The sequence below is a fragment of the Bubalus bubalis genome, chromosome 1 (assembly GCF_019923935.1).
Source record: "Bubalus bubalis isolate 160015118507 breed Murrah chromosome 1, NDDB_SH_1, whole genome shotgun sequence".
In the NCBI taxonomy this organism is placed as follows: Eukaryota; Metazoa; Chordata; class Mammalia; order Artiodactyla; family Bovidae; genus Bubalus; species Bubalus bubalis.
Window position 1 is genome coordinate 188,009,348 of NC_059157.1, and position 16,684 is coordinate 188,026,031.

At 48.6% G+C, this 16,684-nt stretch overlaps 1 protein-coding gene across 3 annotated transcripts in view; it reads left to right on the plus strand.

The window, feature by feature from the left end:
- The first annotated feature begins 207 nt into the window (after positions 1–207).
- The window catches only part of PKNOX1 (PBX/knotted 1 homeobox 1), a 46,848-nt gene continuing 30,371 nt past the window's right edge, over positions 208–16,684 (plus strand). For all 3 annotated transcript variants that reach the window (XM_025292338.2, XM_025292342.2, XM_044947456.1), the window contains exon 1: positions 208–362. The gene's annotated coding sequence lies outside the window, so the exon portion shown is untranslated. The remainder of the gene's footprint in view (positions 363–16,684) is intronic.

A 16,684-nucleotide genomic window follows, 5' to 3' on the forward strand; every position in this document is an offset into this window, starting at 1 on the left:
GAGGCGGGGCTCGCGGCCTGCGGGGCGGGACGCTCTTCGCGCCGCGGCGCAGCGGCTGGGGGCGGGTCCCGACTGCTAGGCGGGGGCGGGGCTGGCCGCCGCCCGCCCCCGGCTCACTCTCCGCCCCCGGCGCCCAGGCCCCGCCTCCAGCCGCCGCAGCGCAAGGACGGGGCGGGGCCCGGGACCCTCAGGCCCCGCCCTCACTGTGAATATTGATGCAGCGCGCGTCGGCGTCGCCCTCCTCCCATTGAGCGAGACTGTGTCGCGTGGCCCAGCGTCGGCGTGACGGTTGGACGCGGGCGCGGCACTGCGGGTCCCGATTGCTGCAGCCGCTTGTCAGTGTGATGAAGATTGGCACCCAGGTAAGCTGTCACTCAACCGCTCCGCCGCCGCCGCCGCTCCGCCGCCCCGTCCCTATCAATCACGCCGGCCCGCCGGCGCCGCGGCCGCCGCCCCGCCGCCGCCAGCCGGGTCTCCGCGGGCCGCCGCCGCCCGGGAGGGCCGCGCCGGACCTGCCGCCCGGGGCAGGGGGCGGGGAGGGGGCGCGGGTGGGGGAGGGGAGCAGCGGCCGCGGGGAGGGGCGCTGAGGGCCGGGCCGGCGCGGGGGCGCGCCCTGCTTGTTTTTCGGTGTGGGCTTAGGGACGCGGAAATTTCTGGAAGGCTCCGCCGCCGCCGCCGCGCGGGGCCCGCGGCGAAGCGCGCGCTCCTAACCGTCCCTCTCGGAGCGCGGCGCGCGCCCCTGCGCGGGCGGGGCGGGGGGCGCGGGGGCGCGCGGCGGGGGCGGGGGCCGGGCTAAGGGGGCGCGCGGGGGCGGGGTGGGGGGGCGGGGCCGGCGTCCGGGGCGCGGGGGCGGGGCCGCGCGGGGGCGCGCGGGGCGGACGTTCGCGAGGCGGAGGCGCGGGTGCTCGGCGGCCGTGAGGCGGGGGTGTCGCGCTCCCCGGGCTTCCGGGGTGCCAGAGGCCGGGCGGTGGCCGGCGGGTCCCGGGTTGTTAGGGAGCCTGGGGTGCGCGGTGTCTGGAACGAGTGATACAGGCGTCGCGGGTGGTAAACGGCCGACTAGAACTAGAGGACGGCGGTGTGGGGCCCGGCCCGGCCGCCCGCTGGCTCCCACATTCCTTGAGGGAGAGGTCGTGAGTCACCTCAGGAGAGGCAGGGAAAGAGGAGTCTGCTTTATTTCAGCGCAGAGGCTGCTGGGACGCGGCGTCGTTAGTGGTTCAGAGGCTGGGCCCGTTAGGCTTTCCTTTGTCATGCATGACTCCTGAATCCGTCTTAGTGCGTGCTGCCCGGGTCGGAGTCCCGGGGTGAGGGCGGAAGGCGGATGCTGGGGAGGGGGAGGGGAGAACCTGTACTGACGCGAATGTGCATTCGGTAACTTTGATCGCAGACCTGCACCATCCAGGGTAGATTTGCCGTTTGTAAGGAGGTTGTGATTAACAATTTTGATCCTAAGACTTAGTTTTCAGTAGAAGCTACTGGTAGGGATACTTCCCGCTTTATGCTAAATGGAACCCTCAGCTTTCGTTGGATATACTTGTATGATTTCTCCTGACATATTAAGAAAGGGCTTATGTACTTGCATAATGTTTTATGCAGTGTTTTCTGAATACTGTGTGGAAAGATCGAAGTGAAATGTGAAAATTCTGCCAGTACAGTTGCTGGTGATGCTCTCAAATCTAGGTGTACGTGGATTTGGAAGGTGGCCCACTGACTCCAATTTGCCTTTCATCGGTTTTTCCCCTCACTTACCCAGCGTGGACAGAGTCGTGCGTTTCGTTCAGCACGGTTGTGGAATAGAGTTGTAGGATATAGGGCTTTCCGAAGGACCCTTCCTACTTCAGAGATTTACAAGTGGGGATTAGAGTTGGTGAAATATCGTATGAGGTAGGACTGGAAAGGCGAACAGCCCGTGCTGGCAGTCTAAGTGCGGACACTAATGATGCTGGGTGCTAACGCTGTCCTCTAGGGCACACATATTTACGTGTCTGTTTCAGTGTGTTGTAACTTTAGGAAAGTACCACTTAGGATCAATGAAAGGTACTGGGCAAATAGTAACATTCTAGCGTAACTCTTCCACTTTTGTTGCAAACTAATTGAAACTGTTCAGAAGAACACTTTGAAACCTCTCAGTTCAGTTCAGTCGCTCATCATGCGCCCCAGGGGGCCTTTCCTGCCCTCCCCAGATCTCTGGTTTCCTCCTCCTCCTGGCACAAACGTGTTAAAAAAATAAAATAGGATCAGGAAGAGAACCTGTTATACTGAAATACAGTTATCAAAAATATTGAACTAAACTTGTGATGAATTTCCTGACCTGCTTTTTATTAGCTCATGTAGTAACAGATGGAACACCAGATCTAATTCTTTTTGAGTATTGATGAGTATAAGCGTCAGTTTGGGATTTTTGTACAGTGCTCATGTTTTGTGAAAATGTCTGTGGTTTCTGTTGGTGAAGAAGTCACAGGTGCTGTGCAAATTCCAGGATTTTGTGACTACCTGTGGAATTGAATGAGTGCTAAATTTCAGCCACACTTTATAAAGATACGATTTTTTTCTCATTCAGGTTCACAGAGACTAAGAGCCTCTGCACTAGCAGTCGATTTACTCCCAGTGCATCCCTTACTAGGAATATGTATGTGCCCTCCTTTTTCTTTCATAATGCTTGTGCTGAGGGCAAGGGCGATGAGGAAGTAGAAACAGCACAGCTCAGGGAACCCAGAGCTGAACTGTCTGGGGTCATAGCAGGGTGAGCCACTGGAGTAACTGTCTGACACCAGTAGTGATGACTCACACGTGGGATGGCTTACAGTTCTGTCTTGTACAAGTTGTTTAGGAAAGTGGAGTATAGTGTTGAAAGGGTTCAGTTGAGAAATTGTTGAAATCAACATTCAGGGACTGGAAGGCAGAGGCATTTGGTTGGAAAGACCTGGCTGTAGAGACTGTCAAATAGGGCCCCTCTGGCTGTATTGCACACCTGGCCAGCGAATGGTCAGGGTACCTGGCTGCTGGGTGCCCTTGGCCGGCAGCTGTCCTCGTCTTGATGTGTCAGCCTCACTGGTCTACTCACTGTTTCTGGGAGGTTTGCAGACTGTGCTGGATGCTGGCCCAGCCAACTTTTTTTGTGACGAGGTGGTTTCAGACTCTGGATGTGGAAGCTCTATGGCTCTGAGGTCACTTCTGGGGACCTGCGGAGGGGACAGAGTGGCTGCTTCATTCCATCTCAGCTTCTTTGGGGGAAAGTCCTCCAGCTCTTCTAGAATCTTGAAAAGCGCTGATCAGTCAGGCTTTGAGACTGAGGGCCTGTGCATTGGTGAACGTTTTCAGTTCCCATTGTCTTGAGCCTTCCCTTCAGTATTAGGATGCACTCGTCAGGACAGGTCCAGCCAGCAGCCCCCCAGCCGTCCCTTCCCCTCAGGGTGGCCTGCCCAGTGTGGGGTCATGCACTCCTGTCTGGGGATTATTCTACTCAGGGCGACCCTGCCACCCCACAGGTGTCTGTCATTTAAATGCCTCTGGTGTTTGCGTCTTTAACGCCCGGCTGCAGTACTCAGGCCCCGGGGTGGCAGGCAGCAGGCTGACTTCACCGGCAGGTCACACAGGAATAAGGGAGAAAGGAACCTAGTGGAGTCCAATGACCCAGGTAGTGCTGGGCCTGGGGGTGGGTGGAGTTGCAGCTTGGGGCCTGGCGGGATCTTGCTGCCACCCCGGCCTTGACCTTCCTGGCTTGCTCTTCCCTTGTTGATCTTGACCGTCTGCTGCTCCTGCACACTCGGCTCCTCAGCTCTGCCTGCCTTATCCTCTTCTGTTCTCCTCACACACCCTGCCCACCACAGAGACAGGGTGACAATTGTCTCGCCCTCCACCATGTCCCCCAGGTGCCCACCTGGTCCCCAAGCTCTCCCCAAGGAGGGGTGTGCTTTTGCCAGCTCACAGCCACTCCCTTTCCACAGGGCCTGCAGTGGGGTGGGTCACTTGGAAGGGACTGTAGGTGGTAGGAATTGTGATTGCAGTTTCCTGACCAGTCTTGTTGGATTTGCAGAAAGTACCTTCATGAGAGCTTGGTAAAGCCCTCAATATATGCCATACTATAGCTGAGACAGTTTATCAAGGTTTTTATTTTTATTTTTTTTTTTGCTTTAAAAAATCAGGAATTTAATTTTGTGTTATTATAAATTCAGTAATGTGTTTATGCAAAGTATCTTTTTAAAAACAAGATAACAGTTTATTGCTGTATAAATGAAACACCCCTGTGACCCTCTGGGGCAGGGGTTCAAAGCTGGGCCCCTGTTGACTTTTGGGGCTGGGTACTTCTTGTCTTGTGCATTGTGGGATTTTAGCAGATGCCAGCGGGACCCCCACCAACAAGTGTAACAACCAAAAATGTCTTCAGATAGTGCCAAGCGTTTGCTGGGGGACAAAAATTCCCCCTGGTTGAGAAGTAATGCCCTGGAACAGCATTTTCTAAACCACCTTGTGTGGAACCCAGGTTTAATGGGATAGGCGTAAGTTTTTACATATTCATCAGTGCAGCTATTTTGATTTGTATTTTTAGTCAGTGTTATGTGTAGTTTCATGTTTTACGTAATTGACATGTTTCACATTTTCAGCGTTTATCTACGGTCTTAATACAGTTCTGTGATTCTGGTTTCGCATGTGTGTGGCTGTCCCTGCTGGTGTAGATGGAGCCTTTCAAGCACGTGGGTCTTGTTGTTTCCTGTGTTTATTTGATCATCCTCTGGCCGGCCAAGCTGAGTGCCAGCCGGATCAGGGCAGGGACGAGGCTGCCAGGCCCATGTCCACAGTGCTCTGTCCCTGAGCTCAGACGGTGCCCTCGGGAGAAAGATGGTACCATGACATAACCCTTGCCTTGAAGGGTTGGGGTTCCTATTGAACCTAAAACATACGCATTGACCATTAATAACAAGTATATCATGAAAGTTTCGAATGTCAGTTTTTAATTATGGGAGTGGTAGTCATGATTTTAAAAACAAAGCTGTGATTTGAGTTTAAATTCTACCAGCTGTGATAGGCCTTTCAGCTCAGAATTTACTGAAACGGATTCTGAAACTATTAAACACCTTTGTTGTTGGAATTTTGCTGTGTCTCTCTTGAACATACGTGGTTGGCTTTTGGGGGCTAGATTTTGTTTTGACAGGATTTAACATCTGTGATTTTATTTGAGTATTATGTTAAACTTCAAGTGGTGCCTCTCAAAACCTTGCTTGAAAAATAAAGTGATCTCTTGACAAATATTTCTCCTCAGAATGAGTTCTTGACTGACCATCTCTCTGGAGAGGGACGTAAAGGCGGATGGAAGGCGAGGGAGGAGGGGGCGCCCGGTGGGGTGGGATGGGGGCAGGTGGCTGGTTCTCTGGCCACAGTCACAGCCCTTTCCATACAGGAATGAAGACTGATGGCGCTGTAGTGACGTACAGCTGCTATCCTCCAAGGGCATTGGAAAAGGTCTCTTGTTTTGAATATAGAATTTTGACAGTTTTCTTGGGGTCCTTAACAGCTCTCTCAGCTTTATTAAGGCACCGGTTTGGTTTAGAGGAGGATCATCAATTCCACATCCCCCCACCGCCAGTCTAAAGGTGTAGTTTGTACTGTCTCTCCATCCTCTTCTGGCTTCATTACCAGCTCTCACAGCCACTAAAACTGAAATTACCCCAGAATTTCCTGCATTTCTGTATGGATGGAATTGATCCTGCTCATAGAGCAGCTTCTGAGAGTGGCTGAGGACCCTCCCTGCTGGGAAACCTGAGCCCCTGCTGGGTGGGCCTGGCAACTGGGAAGGGAGGGAGCTGCCGGACACCTCAGCATGTGTGTGGATTAAATGAAAAATGCAAGAGACTGCGTCACTGAGGCTGAGTTAGAGCACGTTGTAGCTGGGGTTATAGTATAATGTGTCTCTTGGGACAGCTAAACTCTAGGCCAGGGGCTGGTAAGCGACAGGCCTGTGTGCCGCGTCCCACTGTGGCCCTTTTTGTACAGTCCTGGAACCATCCTTGGTATACTGCAGAGGAAAAGAAGACGTGATAGACGCTGTGTGTGGCCACAAAGCTGCACACGGTGACCAGAGGGCCCTCTTCAGGAGGAGTGCTGGCCGACTCGGCGCTCCCTGGAAACCAGTAGGTCTGGATCCAGATTGATCAAACAGTGTAACTGCTGGGGAAATATGACTAATAAAAGGGGAACGGGAGGGTATTTTCTCTCAATTCAGTTGCTCAGTTGTGTCTGACTCTGTGACCCCATGAATCACAGCACGCCAGGCCTCCCTGTCCATCACCAACCCCCAGAGTTCACTCAGACTCACGTCCATCGAGTCGGTGATGCCATCCAGCCATCTCATCCTCTGTCATCCCCTTCTCCTGCCCCCAATCCCTCCCAGCATCAGAGACTTTTCCAGTGAGTCAACTCTTCGCATGAGGTGGCCTAAGTACTGGAGTTTCAGCTTTAGCATCAGTCCTTCCAAAGAAATCCCAGGGCTGATCTTCAGAATGGACTGGTTGGATCTCCTTGCAGTCCAAGGGACTCTCAAGAGTCTTCTCCAACACCACAGTTCAAAAGTATCAATTCTTTGGTGCTCAGCCTTCTTCACAGTCCAACTCTCACATCCATACATGACCACTGAAAAAACCATAGCCTTGACTAGACGGACCTTTGTTGGCAAAGTAATGTCTCTGCTTTTGAATATGCTATCTAGATTGGTCATAACTTTCCTTCCAAGGAGTAAGCGTCTTTTAATTTCATGGCTGCAGTCACCATCTGCAGTGATTTTGGAGCCCCAAAAAATAAAGTCTGACACTGTTTCCACTGTTTCCCCATCTATTTCCCATGAAGTGATGGGACCAGATGCCATGATCTTCGTTTTCTGAATGTTGAGCTTTAAGCCAACTTTTTCACTCTCCACTTTCACTTTCATCAAGAGGCTTTTTAGTTCCTCTTCACTTTCTACCGTAAAGGTGGTGTCATCTGCATATCGGAGGTTATTGATATTTCTCCCGGCAATCTTGATTCCAGCTTGTGTTTCTTCCAGTCCAGCATTTCTCATGATGTACTCTGCATATAAGTTAAATGAACAGGGTGACAATATACAGCCTTGACGTACTCCTTTTCCTATTTGGAACCAGTCTGTTGTTCCATGTCCAGTTGTGATGACCAGTATGTAGTGTGATGGGTATCAACACAGCCTATGTAAATAGCTCTTTTAGAATCTAAAGGGATCCATGGGAATAAATGCTGGAAGCCTAAATCTAGAAACTTCTGTTCCAGTGGGTAGTTCCCAATGCCTCCTTGCTCTTTGATTTTTCTGTCATCTGAACTCCAAAAATCCATGCTGTCCAATGGAGTCAGTGTAGAGTGTCGAATTCTCTCTCATGGGTGCCCCTGCCTTGCCCAGAACCCCCTGTTCTGAGACCCCAGATGCCAGAGGGCTCTACATCACCAGCTCTGGAGCTCCTGGCTGGAGAGCAGGCCAGCCAAGCCCCTGAGTGCCTGGAACCCAGGCTGGGGAAAGGACCGGAGCCTCATTCATGGCCTCTTTTTTTCTTTCTAGAATCTTTTTTTTTTTTTTTTCCTTGATCTTCATATCTCTTTGGGTGATTCTTATGTGAAAGGAATGAAAACAGGAGATGGAGTAATTCTCAACTCTTTTTGAGTACTTTTCTGAGATTTGCTTTCTTATGGACCCTTTTGACTTGATAATGTTTATTTTTTTATTTTTTGGCCATGCTGCGTGGCATTTGGGATCTTAGTTCCCAGACCAGAGATGAAACCCCACGCCCCTGCAGTGAAAGTTCGAAGTCTTAACCACTGGACCGCCAGGGAGGTCCCCTCGTGGGGACTTAATGTTTAGTTAACTTGCCTGAGGACATACTTTACCTATTGTTTATTTAGATGTTTATTTCTCTTTTTCCTTTTTGTTTTAAGCTTATTTAGTTGCATTGGGTCTTTGTTGTAGCATGGGGGAATCTTTGTTGCACGGACTCTCTAGTTGAGGAACTGGGCTTAAGTTGCTCCAGGGCATGTGGGTTATTAGTTCCCAGACGGGTTGGACCTGCATCCCCTGCATTGCAAGGCAGATTCTTAACCCCTGGACCACCTGGGAAGTCCCTATTTCTCAGTTTCAATTTTAATGTTAGTCCAGTATATCCTGGGACTTTCTTGGTGGCTCAGATGGTAAAGAATCTGGTAAAGAATCTGCCTGCAGTGCAGGAGATCCAGGTTGGATCTCTGGGTTGGGGACATCCCTGGAGAAGGGAATGGCTACCCACTCCAGTATTCTTGCTTGGAGAATTCTGTGTACAGAGGAGCCTGCCGGGCTACAGTCCATGGGGTCGCAAAGAGTCAGACAGCTGAGCAACTAACACTTTCACTTTCCAGTATATCCCAAGACTATAACCTGTAACTGTTTTAAACTTTAAAAATCTCTCCATCTTTATGTATGTTATTTTTCCTATTTTTTTTTTTTTAAGATTTTCTGTGTGAATATCAAGTGGAGAATTCAACTGTTCAATTTGATACATGGAGTGAAATACATATTATGGAATATTCCCAGTATTTCTGCCATCAAAACTTAAAGGAATGCTTTTCTAATGTAATTTTCTCATAAAATAAATAATATTGAAGGTGGTGATTATAATGCAGACAAAACATTTAAATATTTTCTCCTTTTAGCTAGAATGTCATTAAAATAATCTGAATTCTTGTCTAGACAAGTCAGAATAACCCACTGTTCAAAACTAGTTACTGTAAGATGCTTTGCTAAGTTTGACTTGGTCCCCCATTAGAAGGAGGCAATGTTGTTAGCTCTGTGTTGCTGAACAAATAGAATGTCAAATATACATGTGCATGGGTATAAATGATATTAGGTTACATACATGTCATTCATGAGAATGAAGCATTCAGTTTAGTTCAGTCCATGAATTGTAGCACGCCAGGCCTCCCTGTCCATCACCAACTCCCAGAGTTCACTCAGACTCACGTCCATCGAGTTGGTGATGCCATCCAGCCATCTCATCCTCTGTCATCCCCTTCTCCTCCTGCCCCCAATCCCTCCCAGCATCAGAGTCTTTTCCAATGAGTTAACTCTTCGCATGAGGTGGCCAAAGTACTGGAGTTTCAGCTTCAACATCAGTCCTTCCAAAGAAATCCCAGGGCTGATCTCCTTCAGAATGGACTGGTTGGATCTCCTTGCAGTCCAAGGGACTCTCAAGAGTCTTCTCCAACACCACAGTTCAAAAGCATCAATTCTTCAGCGCTCAGCTTTCTTCACAGTCCAACTCTCACATCCATACATGACCACTGGAAAAACCATAGCTTTGACTACACAGACTTTTGTTGGCAAAGTAATGTCTCTGCTTTTCAATATGCTGTCTAGGTTGGTCATAACTTTCCTTCCAAGGAGTAAGCGTCTTTTAATTTCATGGCTGCAGTCACCATCTGCAGTGATTTTGGAGCCCCCCCAAAATAAAGCCTGACACTGTTTCCCCATCTATTTCCCATGAAGTGATGGGACCAGATGCCATGATCTTTGTCTTCTGAATGTTGAGCTTTAAGCCAACTTTTTCACTCTCCACTTTCAAGAGGCTTTTTAGTTCCTCTTCACTTTCTGCCATAAGAGTGGTGTCATCTGCATATCTGAGGTTATTGATATTTCTCCCGGCAATCTTGATTCCAGCTTGTGTTTCTTCCAGTCCAGCATTTCTCATGATGTACTCTGCATAGAAGTTAAATAAACAGGGTGACAATATACAGCCTTGACATACTCCTTTTCCTATTTGGAACCAGTCTGTTGTTCCATGTCCAGTTCTAACTGTTGCTTCCTGACCTGCATATAGGTTTCTCAAGAGGCGGGTCAGGTGGTCTGGTATTCCCATCTCTTTCAGAATTTTCCACAGTTTATTGTGATCCACACAGTCAAAGGCTTTGGCATAGTCAATAAAGCAGAAATAGATGTTTTTCTGGAACTCTCTTGCTTTTTCCATGATCCAGCGGATGTTGGCCATTTGGTCTGCGGTTCCTCTGCCTTTTCTAAAACCAGCTTGAACATCTGGAAGTTCACAGTTCACGTATTGCTGAAGCCTGGCTTGGAGAATTTTGAGCATTACTTTACTAGCATTATAGTCAGGTAAACCCCAGAATATAAGTGTAACCTTTAAATGCCCTGAAATTCATTTTAAAGGTTTAAAAAAAAATCCTGAGATGGTCCTAGACACATTTGCCTTCGCAGATTGCTGTGTGCTCACTGCCAGCGCTGAGTCCCTGCTGCTAAGGAGCACAGATTCAAGTGTGGAATGATAATGCAGGTTGATGTTTTGTCGATGGAACAAGGCTTGTTCTAGAAGCAGATTGGGATGTAGGTGTTAGTGTTGAGGTGGTGTAAGGTAACCAGTAGGAGACTGAAGGTAGAATATGTGACTCCCAGGTACCCGAGGGGAGAGTGGAGCAAAGAAGAGTTTCGTCATCTCAACAAAAAGGAATTCAGAAAAAAGAGGAGAATGAGGTTTGCTTGGTATGTTAAAAAGCAAACGATGTAAGATGGCATGAACAAGCCCAGAGACACCAAATAATGTATAAGGGTTAGCTCTCCCAAGTGATTAAAAACCCCAGATTTAGTAGAAAATGAAATCTAGCTGATGCGGTATGTAAGCAACCTAAACAAGAGACCTTGTTTTATCTAAAGCTAAAACAAGAAGGTGGGAAACAAGGGATAGAAAAGTTGTCAGTCCTACAGAAAGAAGGGTTTAGCAATACCAGTGTCAACTGAACTCATGGCAAAAGCATAAGAGCAGTTCTTTCTATCATAAGCTCATGTATCAGAAATGTAGCAATGTATCAACAATGTATCAAAATGTAGAAAAATAGGAAGGTTGATCCAAGTGGGAGTTGACAGAGGGGCCCTCAGCAAGCCACAAAGCAGGTTAGCCCAGAGAGAAGAAGTGTGGAGGGCTTCTTCACTCAGCGCCACTGGCACCTGGTGCCGCGTGGTTGTTCGTGGGCGCTGTCCTGTGCACTGTGGCAGGGTGAGCAGCGCCCCCAGCCGCTACCCACTGTGGCAAGCAGAATGTTAATTGAAGTTGCCAAACGTCCCTTGGGGGCCAGAATTGCCCCCAGTAGAGAACCGCTGATAGAAAGGACTTAAACGCTAGAACTGATGGATGTACAGAAATTTGTGCCCAACAAACCTAAAGTATTGATTCTCAATTACACAGAACATTGAACAAAAACTGGCCACGTATTAGGCCACAAAGAAAAATCCCAAGTTTCGAAAAGTTAATTCTATAGACCAGATTCTCAGATCACAGTGCAACCTGGACAGAACCTAAGAGTGAAAAGACAGCTAAAAATATCCACCAGAAAACGCTAGGGCCCTGTTCTTCATAACGCTGGTTGAAGAGGAGATCAGCATTCATTCTGTGAATGAAAGAAGACTGCCGAACACTACCCACGGGATGAGGTGAAACCAGCTCTCAGGAGGGACAAAGTGCGTAGACTTACCCATTTATTAGAGAACAAGAAAAAGAGATGAATTCAGCTTTTAACTCAAGAAACCAGGAAAATAAAGTTAAGGCAAATCTATTTTTGCTTTTTGCAAATCTGATTATGAGGAAATGAGAACACAGTATTTTAAAAGAGATGTGGCTATGGATATGAAAATTTTACAAATAATAACATGCATGTACAATTTGATGGTGGTAAATTTGAAGTGAAGTCACTCAGTCGTGTCCAACTCTTTGGGACCCCATGGACTGTAGCCTACCAGGTTCCTCTGTCCATGGGATTTTCCAGGCAAGAGTACTGGAGTGGGGTGCCATTTCCTTCTCCAGAGCGTGATAAAAAGACCAAGTAGCTGATGTGAGTGGATTATAAAGAAGGCATGCTAAGTCGCTTCAGTCGTGTCCGACTCTGTGCAACCCCATAGACGGCAGCCCACCAGGCTCCGCTGTCCCTGGGATTCTCCAGGCAAGAACACTGGAGTGGGTTGCCATTTCCCTCTCCAATGCATGAAAGTGAAAAGTGAAAGTGAAGTCGCTCAGTCGTGTCCAACTCTTATCGACCAATGGACTGCAGCCTACCAGGCTCCTCGGTCCATGGGATTTGCCAGGCAAGAGTACTGGAGTGGGGTACCATTGCCTTCTCCGTAAAGAAGGCATAAATGACCAGAATTGACCTTGGAGGTAGAAAACTTGCACATACCAGCAACTTTAGATGAGATGGAGAGGGAAGTCAAGGTTTATCTTTTTGGACTTCTCTGGTGGTCCAGTGGTTAAGAATCTGCCTGCCAGTGCAGGGGACTCAGGATCGTCCCTGGTCTGGGAAGGTCCCACATGTGGCAAAACAACTAAGCCCGTGCGCCGTAGCTACTAAGTCTGCACCCTAGAGCCTGTGCTCCACAACAAGAGACGCCACTACAAGAAGAAGCCTGCACACCATAACTGGAAAGTAGCCCCTGCTCGCCACAGCCAGAGAAAGTGCATGCATAGCAACAAAGAGCCAGCCAGTTCATAAATAAAATTTAAATAAAAAAGATTTTTTTTTTAAAGAGACACTGGGGTGAATTACAGCAAACTTTCATGAAACAGATAATTCCTGTGTTAAATGGAGCAACCATTCACTACACAAACTTATTGTGCACCTGCTGTGTACCAGACATTGTGATGGCAGTGGGGCATGTTGTTTTGTCGCTCAGTCATGTCTGACTCTTTGTGATCCCCTGGACTACAGCCCACAAGGCTCCTCTGTTCATGGGATTTCCCAAGCAAGAATACTGGAGTGGGTTGCCATTTCCTCCTCCAGGGGGTCCTCCCAACTCAGGGATCGAACCCACATCTCTGGCGTTGGCAAGCAAATTCTTTACTGCCTAGGAGCCATCTGGGAAGCCCCAGGGTCTTTGTGGCCCAGTGTTTTAACTTAGATGCTCACAGGTAGTGTCCAGAGTCCTTCATGTGCTGTTAACATGGCTCCAGTATGTATTTCCTATAGGTGTTGATGAGCAGGAAGAGTCTCTTTCGTTTTCAGGAATGTGTGGTGGGTTATTCTGGAAATGTATGACTGCACACCTTGACTGCTGCTGGGAGATGCCACTTGGAACCAGGTCGGCGCTTTCTTTAGACTCACTAGTGTGTGCAGAGTTACATTTGTGCAGTATTGAGCATCACATGACTGAAGGTCGTGCTGTGTACCTTCTTCATCCATTCTCTTAGCGTTTCCCATTTTGAATGACACAGTAATTCATAGATTGAATTGATGAAAATTGATATTTGTAGGCATCAAAGTTGTCAGATTGTCAAATACTCTCTTGATTTCCTTGGGAGTTCTATAGTTATCTTAGAAACAGTTGCTCTAACACAGATAGACTGCCAGTTACCTTGCCAGCAAAACTGGGTTTATTCTAGATCAACAAAGAATTGCAATTTCAGGTCTGCAACCACATGGAGCCCGGGCAAGTCCCTGGCTGGCCAGGAGAGGAGAACTCTCTTTAAAAGGAGAAGGGGAGGTTGGGAGAGCTGGAGTTAACAGAGTCCGCTGGAGGAATCCAGGGTTCCTCTAGTGGCTTCACATTGCTGGGTTGGGACACTGCCTCATTGGCTGCACTCTGGGAAGTGGGGAGAAGAGTCTGTCCATTTCTTGTCTGGCTGTCCCTACTGTCAGGACATGAGACTACCACTGCTGGCCTCCTGACTCTGTTTCATTGAGGTTTCTGTTTACTCATTTTCACAAAACAAAGTCTATTGTGTTCTCAGAAATAGCATGTAGAGGGAAAGGCCGGGCCTGGCAGCCAGACTCTTTCCGAGGCACTCAGCCTCATGAGCAGCAGGAGGCCAGGCAGGGCTGCAGAGACTGGACAGCGTCCTGGTCCCTACTGGTGCGGGCACAGGATGACCCGTTCATTCTGCTCCTGGGTCTGTGGCCAGGAGTTTGGAAAGGGTGTGGTGGGAATGACCTGTTTCTGCCCTACAGGTTGGGGTCCTCAGCTGGGAGGACCAGGAGGCCTGGGAGTGGCTTGGTGTCTGAGGGCTGGAGTCTTGGGGAGGGATTTTCTCAAATCGGAAAGTTGGTGCTGGCTGTCAGTAGGGGCATGAGCTGGGCTGTGGACCTCTGCGTGGACATTCCCTGTGGCCTGGGCTTCCTCATGGCGGGAGGTGGGGTTCTGGTTAGTCAGACTTCTTACTTGGCAGGGGTTGAGGGGACACTCAGGGCTCTAGGATTGAGTGACCCAGGGAGAATGGTGAGAGCTGCCGCAGGCCTGGACTCATGCAGCCTCACTTTGGATGCTGTCTCATGCGTGGTTCCCAGTGAGTCACTAGGGTCAGGTTTAAGAGGCGGGGACAAAGACCCTCTTCTAGGGAGGAAGGCATGTCAGAGTTTGGGGATGTGTTCTAAAGCTTGTATGGGTCTGGACACAAGTAGACCCTGGGTAGGGGCTGCCTGCCTTGTCTTCGCTCCCACCCTCACCAGGCCCCATTGTGGCTCTGGCGGTACAATGGAGACGCTCCCTCCTGGGGCCAGTGCTCCGTGAGTCTCTGTGTTGTGTGGGTTACATAAACAGGAGGGCAACACGGAGCTCTGACCTTGAGGGGCTTCTGCTCTGCCAGCCCAGGTCCCCTAGAGTCCACATGCCCGAGGCTGAGTGGGAGCACGTGGTTGACCACCACAGTGCCTGTGGGGAGCAGCACCAGAACCCCGGGTTCACTCGCACTTTGCAGGCAGTGATCGAGTTCAGAGAGATTTTCGTAAACGCATCAAGATTCCAAAGCTCTTTGCATCTTTGGTACTTCTCCTTCCGGCCCTGGCAGGTCTGATGTCTCATTCCTGCTGCCCCACCGGCCTGTTTACCTGCTCTTGGGCCATGACCTCTTCTTTGTTGTTACTGTGGCCTTGCAGGATAGCTTGACATTTTTTTAGTTTCTCTACAGAAGAAAAAAACAGAAATGTTGATTGGGATTTTATCTGCATGTGCTGAGAAAAACCAGTAGATTTTTCGTAAACCATTAGAAATGTTGGTAGGCATGAGGTTAGCCTGCGGACTGGGGGCATTTCTTACCCAGCAGTCCACCAGAAAGTATAGTGACAACGAGATACTTTTGATAGTAGCAAGAAAAACGGTAAAATGTTTCAGGATTAATTAACCAGGAGTACAGAAGACCTCCACAGAGAAGAACATCAGTTAATAAAAGGATGTGGGAGAGAACCACATGCTCATGGTGCTCACAGATGTCTCTTCTTCGCAAATTAATCCTGGTCACTTTTTCAACATGGTTGTGAAGTTGTCTCTTGACAGCAGGGACTGTGTCTGGTTTGCTGCCCCATCCCCAGCATTGAGAACAGAGCTTGGCTCAGAGAAGACTTTCAGTAGGTGTTTGTGGGCTGCATCAGGCCCAGCCATGTGCCCAGTAGACTCGGTGCCCTGCCTTTCCTCCTGACAGCACCATGAGCCTATTGCCATGATTAACCTTCGTGTCCATGATTGATGGTTGGGACCACTGTGGATTCTCCCACTGTCCTGTGGCTGGTGTGTAGGTTCTGTTTCCATTTTTTATTAATGTGGATAAAACACATCATTTCCATCTGGCTTTTTTGCCATGAGTTTTTTTTTTTTTTTTTTTTTAAATTGAAGGGTAATTGCTTTTACAGAATTTTGTTGTTTCCTGTCAAACCTCAACATGAATGAACCATAGGTATACATATGATCCCTTCCTCTTTAACCTCCCTCCCATCTCCCTCCCCTCTAGATTGATACAGAGCCCCTGTTTGAATTTCCTGAGCCATACAGCAAATTCCCATTGGCTATCTATTTTGCATATGGTAATGTAAGTTTCCATGTTCCGCTTTCCATACATCTCACCCTCTCCTCCCCTCTCCCCATGTCCATAAGTCTATTCTCTATGTCTGTTTCTCCACTGCTGCCCTGTAAATAAATTCTTCAGTACCATTTTTCTAGATTCCGTATGCCTGTGTTAGAATACAGTATTTCTCTTTCTCTTTCTGACTTACTTCACTCTGTATAATAGGCTCTAGGTTCATCCACCTCATTAGAACTGACATTTGTGTTCCTTTTTATGGCTGAGTAATATTCCATTGTGTATATGTACCACAACTTCTTTATCCATTCCTCTGTCAATGGATATCTAGGTTGCTTCCATGTTCTAGCTATTGTAAACAGTGCTGCAATGAATAATGGGATACATTTCCATGAGTTTTTAATGCCCTTTAAAATGAAGTTTAGAGCGTAGAAGAGTTTATTTGACAGTATTTAAAAATCAACATTTATGGACTTCCCCGGGGGTTCAGTGGTAAAGAATCCACCTGCCAGTGCAGGAGACACAGATTCAGTGCCTGATCCAGGAAGATACCCACATACCTTGGAGCAGCTAAGCCGTGTGCCGCAGCTGCTGGGCCTGTGCTCTAGGATGGCAGCTGCCGAAGCCCAAGTGCCGCAGAGCCCGTGCTCCACAACAGGAGGAGCCACCGCAACACGAAGCCTGCACACCGCAGCTGGAGAGAGCCCCCACTCGCTCCAACTAGGGAAAAGCCTGCACAGCCTGCACATCACAGCCAACAAACAAAGAAAATTGTTTTTAAAAATAAAAAAATAAAATCAGTGTTTACTGAGGCTACAGGCCTGTTTTTTTCTCTATGCTTTTATGTACAATTTTTATTATTCTCTTGTCAGTTGAGTCAGTTT